This window comes from Labrus mixtus, chromosome 17, assembly GCF_963584025.1.
Source record: "Labrus mixtus chromosome 17, fLabMix1.1, whole genome shotgun sequence".
NCBI classification, from domain to species: Eukaryota; Metazoa; Chordata; class Actinopteri; order Labriformes; family Labridae; genus Labrus; species Labrus mixtus.
Window position 1 is genome coordinate 206,214 of NC_083628.1, and position 8,611 is coordinate 214,824.

At 42.9% G+C, this 8,611-nt stretch overlaps 1 protein-coding gene across 2 annotated transcripts in view; it reads left to right on the forward strand.

Annotated features, from left to right (window-relative positions):
* The window catches only part of LOC132992043 (myocyte-specific enhancer factor 2C-like), a 37,278-nt gene extending 34,802 nt beyond the window's left edge, over positions 1-2,476 (forward strand). For both annotated transcript variants that reach the window (XM_061061140.1, XM_061061141.1), the window contains exon 11: positions 1-2,476. This exon is cut by the window's left edge and continues 765 nt beyond it. The gene's annotated coding sequence lies outside the window, so the exon portion shown is untranslated.
* Positions 2,477-8,611: the final 6,135 nt, after the last annotated feature.

Sequence of the window (8,611 nt, forward strand, 5' to 3'; positions counted from 1 at the left end):
ATCATTCAGTATGTCCCAGCTGCAGAGTTGATTTAAAAACAGAAAGTCTGCAGAAAACAAACATTTAAATCGGATGATCTGACGTTTCCAGGAAGCTCATGGTGCGCTCCTTTAACCTCTGATCTCAGAGCTGGGAATGACGTCACACTCGAGGTTAACCGCGTTCCAGTTGCGAGTTGGCAACAAGCAACATGGACGCACGTCGTGATAGTTTGTGCTCAATAATATGACAACATGTTTACAGATAGAACGTTACTGTTGATGCACGGAGCAGCCATGTTGGATTTTAACTCGGGGCTTCTGAAGGTTCTACAAGTTCCTGAGTCTGAATTCCTGATGACGTATCAGACCGGCAACTCAGAATTTCTGACTTCTGAGCTCAACTGGAACGCAGATTTAAAGTCTTTCTATGTGATTTTTCACACTTAAATATATAAATCAAGTATATCCTCTGAAAATAACTCTGTGAGTCATGACTGTCTACAATGGGTGTAACACCCGAGTCCCACTGTCTGTGATGTTTTCAGAGTTTTCAGAGTCCTATCTTCACTTTGTTTACATCGCCCGGACGGCCGGCTGACTCCTCCCCTCGTGTATAAAAGTAGTTTAATTGAGGGACTAGAGAAAAGAAGAATAACATACTGTACTCACTGCTTAACTGTGTTTCTAGATCACGCTCATTTCAGGTAAATTTACATGCAGTGTGAAGATACGAGCAGAATAAAGATCACTAGCATTAGCATGCTAACACAACAATGCAGCGCGAGTTGTTCTGGTGCTCAACGGCGACATCTGCTGGATCAAAAAATCGCATATAAAGCCTTTAATGTTTGTAAAAGCTTCAAATTATAAATGTAGTTTTCATCTGAAGAGTTCATCGGGAAGAATGATAAAAAAAAAAAAAGTTCCTGTTTACATATTTTACAGGCAAAAAAAAGTGACCACAAGTAGGAAACAGACGAATGTCTAACATTTAAATGTGTGTTATGATTTGCATCCGAGCGCCACCAGAGCTTCATAGTTTGAAAATCGTTTTCTGTAAAAGAGCACGACGCTTCTCAAAGAAATAAATAACTGAATCTTATTCCCAGGAATTAAACCGAGCGAGCTGACGCAGCTTTCCGTCAGAAGCGTTTGAAACGTCGTGAGGGATTTGGACTTTGTCACTCAGCAGCAGTTTTGATGAGTCGGCGTCCTCTGAGGCGAAACGTGTTCGTACACAGCCCGGGAGTTCGTACGTGTTCTGCTTGTTGTGTGTGTGTGTGTTGAGGGGGCCGGGGGAAATCTACGTAAATAACCGATATGTTCCATGCACACTCTGCATGTGCACACATGTATGCAAACGAACACAAAGTGAAGAAGAAGTCTGGTACTCTGAACGTGAAGCTCCTGCTGAAATCAAACGTGACGCACGAGAGCGGGCGAGGCGCTCCGTCCACGCCGTGTTGCAGGATCAACATTTTTTATAACACTTTTAGCACAATTAAACATGAATGTATGGAAGGCAAAGAGGGTCAAAAATCAGGTAGAAAGATGAAGAGGAAGTACGGTGAGAGGAGGAAGAGGAGGAGGGATGAAGAAGAAGAAGATGGCGAGAGAGGAAAGAGGTTTCAGAGTGAGCGGCGCAGAAGTGATTTTAAAAATAAGTGTTCAGAGACATGTACCGAATATTAACTAGACAAAAAATGTATGGAAGCAGAGAGAGGACAAAATTCTTTCCTTTCTTTTTTAAATTACAGAGAAAAACGTTGAGAGAATATTTAGCAAATGCAGCGAGATAACCGGCAGTGAAGAACGATTTGAAACTACAGAAACACGTGACGCGTCTTAAACCGCATGATTTCTAGATCTGCCAGAAAGAGACGGGAGCACACTGGTCGTACTACACCTCCCAGAATGCACTGCAGCTCTCACACTATCAAATGTCAAAGCTAGCTAGCCAGCCAACGACAGTCGTACAAAAAAAGTAACCGTACTGTGAGGTTTTGTATTTCAGCAATTTATATTAAAATACAAAAGTAGCTGAATTCTATTTACGGGCTGATGGTCAGCCATCTTTGCACGAGCTTCTCCAGCATAGCCCGGACAAGAAATATGTCGCGTGAGCCGCCGTTTAGTTTGAAGCTAACGGCATACTCGAAGTTCTGAAGAATTTTGGTCTTTTTTTGCTTCCATACAATTAAAGAACGTGCGTTATTTTCCTCTCAAATGTTCAAAACTTCTGTGGTTTCAAACAAACTGAAGAGAGAGAGAGAGAGAGGGAGAGAGAGAGAGAGAGAGAGGTTGAGCATGTACGCATGTGCTGAAGGCTTCGCAGGATTCGTCCAGAGTGGCGTTCGCACTCTTTAAAGCCATATCCAACAGGACAGAGATGCTTTGCTGCACAGAGTTTATAGTGTTTGTGTTTTTTTTTTAACTCCTTATTGTATCAAATTGATATTGTCGGATATTGTCTGCAGCTCTATTTAAATAAAATTTTTAAAAAAACAGTAATATAAAAAAGCAGAGAGACATTTTCTATTGAACGTTCAGGGAGGTTTGAGGTCACTTTAGAGTTTCCTGTTCAGCTGGCGTCGGGGTGAAAACACAGAGACAATCTCAGAGCACAGAAGCACAACATGCAGCCGTCCTCTGCAGTGACTGAGTGGTCAGTTAAAACAGATTATGCAGCCGTGGAAAGAAACTCAGATCCTTCACTGAAGTACTACTCGTACAAAAATCCTTCCTCCAGTGCAGATCCATCAATCATACTTAAAGTTCAAATATTCTGCTGATCCCCTTTTTAAAATTCAAATGTCACAATCCTGGACGTCTAAACTAAACGTGGTCAAAGTTTCAGATCATGAGGTAAACGTATGTTGGAGTAATCCCAGGATGAGTCTGCAGAGGGCGCTAAACGCCTCGTTCTGTAAATCACGCCATAGTTCCCCGATATGAAACCAAGAGATGAATTCAAGCCTCTGAAACTTCTTACAGAAACTCTCTTTTCCCAGCTCTGGAGAGCAGCCCTACCCTGGCAGCCCTGCAGCGTTCTGCCCTCCACGTAGGGCTTCCAGAGAGCCAGCCAATCAGAAGAGAGCGGGGCCTTAAAGCGACAGCAGCTGTTAAAAAAATGTGTTAAACACTCCAGGAGGAACCGACCAGGAAGTGGATGTGTGGTTTTATATTTTTGTGGACTAATTAGGTTCAAGCTGCAGGAATTTAGTTTTTGCTGTAAAAATCTTTTCACACAAACAAAATAAACTAAAGCTGTCGTATGACTTGGTGCATGAAAAATAAAATATTCCCCTGAGAGGTTTGAAGGACAGGAAGCTAAGCAGCAGAAGTTACACTAATATGTATTTAGATGAAGTGATCTGAGTGTCTTTCCTCTGCTGCCGTATTTGTCTGCTGAAACTACGAGGTCACTGCAGACTTTTGCATCGCTCTGTGCCTCGTACCTCCGCAGCTCCGACGCCACAAAAAGCCGAACAGAATCTTCTCACGTCCACTTTTATTTTTTTAAATCAGCAGCAGACGGAGCGGTGGCTGAGGGTCGTTCACATTTGAATATTTTGGTTTAAAAAATGTATATCTGGAGCTCAGACCCTCAGCCACTGTCAGCAGTCTGCGCATCCCCCCGTTAGCGAATAAATTCTCTGATTCAGCCCCCGTTAGCTAGCTGCACTAGCTGCCTTGTAGTTAGCCGTGTGTTCAAGGGCAGAGCCCACGTGTTGTTTTTCTTTCTGCACTCCTTTCGTTTACGACGTTGTCTCCGGGTTCAGACTCGCTGAAACACACCCGTCTGGTCCGAGCCGCTTGTGGGGGGGGGGGGGGGGGAGCCAGGAGCTCGTCCTCCGACTGCGAGCGGATGGCGTTGAAGGAGGAGTGTCAACTAACCAAAGTGTGTAATAGCCTGTTTATGGTGTTTTTTGGTTTGATTCTTTAATGAGTAACTGCCTGATGAGATGATTTAATTTGTATCTGGAGACATCGGTGAATGTCCTGTTCTGTAAATTTCCCCTCCTGAAATGCTTCTAATAATAACTACGAATATAATATTCTTAAAAAGAGATTGTTAGCGGCATAAGCTGGCCTTTGTCGCCACTTTGGAGACAATGTTCCTCGGAATAATAAAAAAACAACAAACTGTTGTCGCAGTCAGAGATCATGTACAGCAAAGTCACTCGCTCACGAATGTGCTAGTATTTGTATTTTGCAGAAAAATGTACAAAAAATATACAGGCTCTGTTACAAACGTCTCTGTGTGGTTTGTTGTTATTGATTCTTTGTCTTTTCTGTTTACATCTTAAACGAGTTAAAGGTCCAATCAGTGAGATGATAAAGGTATCTTACTATCTGATCATTAAGGAAACATGTTGAAGTGCTGGCTTCTCTGACAACAATGCAGCAGCCAGTATGTCCTCCTTCTAACTTTAGATTCTGCTCCTGAATGCTCTGGATTTGTTTGGACCAGAGAAGGTAGGCGCTTTTAAGACACCCCCCCACACGGCCGTTTTGGACGCCCCTCGGTTTGTCAGATATGAGAGCAGTTATCAGGTCAACAGGTGTTGCAGCGATGGAAGCGGGCAAGAGAAGTGGTTCAGATAGAAGTGATTGTACCCGACCTAAAAAGCCTCTGCATGTTTCTAATAAGCTCCACGAGCAGAAACGTGCTCAAACTAGGATCAATATTGGAGATGCTTTTGAAAAATGGAGAGAGGTTAGAACACAGAAAGGTTTACAGACCCATGCAGAGCTGGATAAACACTGAAGCTTCAGAGTCCACCACATGGTGACCTGTGTGAGCATGGACTCTAGAGAGGAGGGGGGGGGGGGAGACAGCTCTCTATGATGTTTAGAATTTAGACTGCAGTACTCATTTTAAACACTAGGGGGCAGAGTTACATTTGAGTCACCTGAGTGACTTTATATCCTTTATGTTTTGCCCTTTTCTCCCATAAGAGGAAAGTATTTATTTTAATTTTGTAAAGTCAAGTTGAAGTTCTCATTCTTCTTGTGGTGGAAATGAGTACTACAACAAACACTGAGGAAAATAGAACCAGAACAGCCTGACCCAGAACTGGAGAGACAAGTTATTGTACCTGAAAGGAAAGAAAAACACGTCTCCAAGTCTCCACATCGCTGAAGGCTCAATTGGCCAAAAAAAAACACAAAATAAAAGAAAATATGGATAAAGAGGATCCTTCAGTTGAGATGTGGTGAGGAGAAAAGAGATGATGAAGGACGATACTACAGAAGCCCCAAGCAGACATTTTATTTTACTTTGTTTTCATGTGATACAACAAATCATTTCAAGTTGTTTTTATAAGATCGTAACATATTTACGTGTTTATCCCAGGAAAATAAATCTGATTTCTCCAGATCTGGAGAAATTCACTTTCCATCTCAGGAGATCCAGCGTTGTTTACAAAAGATAATGACATCAATAAGTTCATACCTCGAGTAAAATAAAATGTGTGGATGTTTATCGAGGAGCTTCCTGAAGAAAAAACTGACAGAAATAAAAATCTAACCCTGAAATAAATCAACGCAAAAATGGACTGTCCAATGATAAAAAAGTTAATTGCTATTCATCATTAATTAATCATTATTTCACTATTAAAAATAAAAATAGTTAGGCTTTTATCTTGGACGTTTCTGAGAGTACTTTACTTCCTGTTTGAATTCAACCGTGCTCTTATTTTGAAATAAAGTAAGAAACTTCTAACGGTAGATTACAAAATTAACTTAAATTAATTACGGTAACTTTATGACCAGTTGTTGCTCCTGGATGTGCCAAAGACGAGGCTCAAAACCTGGACGGGTCGGGGGGGGGGGGGGGGAGGGGGTCGAGCTTCCTCTGTTGACTTGCTGTCGTTCCCAGACCGACCACCGGAGGGCACCACAGACTTCAGTAACTCGTTACAGTTTCCTCTCTTCAGTAAAACAGCTGCTGATGGTCAGAATAACTCAGAAAATTATTGAGCTGCGTTCAAATAAAATGAGAAACTTCTGGGGGGGAGGGGTCAAAGTCGGAAAAAAACAATTTTCTGCACTTTGATACATTTATAATGATTTCTCAATCAGTCTGGAAGTGTAATAACAGAAAATAAAAGAAATAACTGTTTATTTTTGTACTAGGGCATGGCGCCTTTGCATCAAAAAAATGCATTTGATAAAATGGTTGATGTGCAAAGTCGGCTGAGACTTCAGCTTCAGTCTCTTTTTTTTCTGACCAAATGAAATTCTGAATCAATTCTACTAACTTTCATCTGAAATAAAAGCTGGAACACAAATATGAAAGCTGATCACATTTTAGGATTTTTGTGGCGGCCTGTCAGATTTCCAAGGGGGCTAATGCCACCCCTGGCTACCCTAAAAGCGCCCCTGCAAGGGAGAGTGAAGCGGCCATCTTGTCCCCAACTTCAGCCAGCTAAGACAACTCAGCATGCTGTTGATACACTTCATTGTCCACTTGGGGAAACAGACAGAAAGCATTTTGAGTCTGGGTCACAAGCAGGGCAGCGCCACGGGGAAACACTGACGCCGGGTGATGTTCGTGCTATACCATGTTTTTTTTCATCAGTTCTCCACTCTGCCCCCTGGTGGTGCAGCAGCCGTTTCATTCTCAAAACATTCAAACATTTGGATTCTGTTTGAATCATTAAAAGACTTCTGTGAAAAAGTCGCTGACTCATCAACATGACGTCCTGTGATGTCACCACGATGTTTCCTTAAAACAGCACGGCGCTGCCCTTCGTTTAATGCTGAGTCGTGATTTTGTAATTGGAGGATATTTAAAATCAGCTCTCCTTCATGACCTTTTTCCATTCGAAGAGGTCAAAGGTCACAGAACTCTTGAATCCTGCAGCTTGTTTGTGTGTTTGTTGTTTCAGCTGTGGTTTATTTTTTAACGCTTTTCAAGTCCAAACGTCTCATAAATCACATCTCGGAGCTTTGATATGAACGCAGACAGCTCAGGTTTATTTTTGGCAGTCTGGGTAACGTCCATAGATTGTTGGCTCGCCGTGTGCACAAGGACGGGATGCCAAAAGAAAAGGGCGAGTGTTTCAGCACTCTTTGGTTCAGACGCTCCCATGTGGGATCACTTCAATCGAGAGCATGTGCAGAACAACAACAACGTGTGTGTGTGTGTGTGTGTGTGTGTGTGTGTGTGTGTGTGTGTGTGTGTGTGTGTCTCTCTGTGTGTGTGTGTGTGTGTGTGTGTGTGTGTGTGTGTGTGTGTGTGTGTGTCTCTCTGTGTGTGTGTGTGTGTGTGTGTGTGTGTGTGTGTGTGTGTGTCTCTCTGTGTGTGTGTGTGTGTGTGTGTGTGTCTCTCTGTGTGTGTGTGTGTGTGTGTGTGTGTGTGTCTCTCTGTGTGTGTGTGTGTGTGTGTGTGGATTCTGTTAAAGGAAAGCTTTAGGTCGGGCGGCTGGAAACAGCAGCAGCCAATCCTGAGCCGTGTTTAGAAGTCATCAAGGACAGCCTGTGAACTGACAGCACTCAGCCCACATACCACACACTAACCTGCACGTGTGTGTGTGTGTGTGTGTGTGTGTGTGTGTGTGTGTATGTTTGACTGACAATTTGAAAAGTCACACAAACAACTTTCTGAATGTCGAACACAAAAAAGGGAGAAACCAGGCAGCGTGAGAAACGTCACAGAGAGGAAGGAAACACTTAAAGCTGCTTTAAAGACGTTTCATACCGTGCGTCACTTCTTTCACTTCGCGTTTGTGTCGTCCATGTTGAGACATCGAGGGATCGCTGGGCTGCACACCGTTGACCCGCCTTTACTGCGCACTGCGAGCATTGAACACATCACAGCTTTTCTACGGTGGCCCTGAAGGTCAACTGAAAAAACATTTCATGAAACGCAAAGAGTGACTGGACGAGTCCTTACCAACAGTCAAACGTCATTTCCTGTTTACGTTTAGCGGGCTTCAGTCGGATCAGGAACATGTATTGTTCCTGATCGAGCGAAATCGTGAAATATGGACACAAACGTTTCACGAAACGTTTGTGTCCATATTTCACGATTTCGCTCGCTTGTCAAAACCACTGGTTAGTTTATCGGAGATCGTCTGAAGCATAACGGTCGTCAAAGTCATCCGACTGCTGCGTAGTTAGCTTTAGCATACCGTTAGCTTTTTACTTCTGTCAGCTGCATTAACTCTTCAACACCCGTTCATCTGTGAACAAAACGCCTACGCTTCAGAAACGTGCGTTTGACACAGAGATTATTTTCTGCAATGATCCAAAATCCAATGAAAACATCCCAGAGGAGAATTCTCGTTAGACGCCATGGCGATGCTACTTCCGGGTTGGTCTACAAAAATAGGCCAGTTTACACATTCATAGAAAAAGATCGTTTTGTTAAAGAGGAAGGAGACGTGTGGAACGTGGAGAAGTGTGCGGCTGAGGATGTGCGTATGGTCGTGCACATGTTAGGAGAGGTGCCTTAGAAATCCTGTACAGCAGCAAAGATATGTACATACAATAAAGGTTGTTCTAGATTGAGAGGCAGTCGCTGTAAATAGACACAAATAACACATTTTTGTGCAGTGACTGGGTCAATAAATAAACAGTTATAGTGCAGCGGCTGAATTAGTGTGTATCATTTTTACAT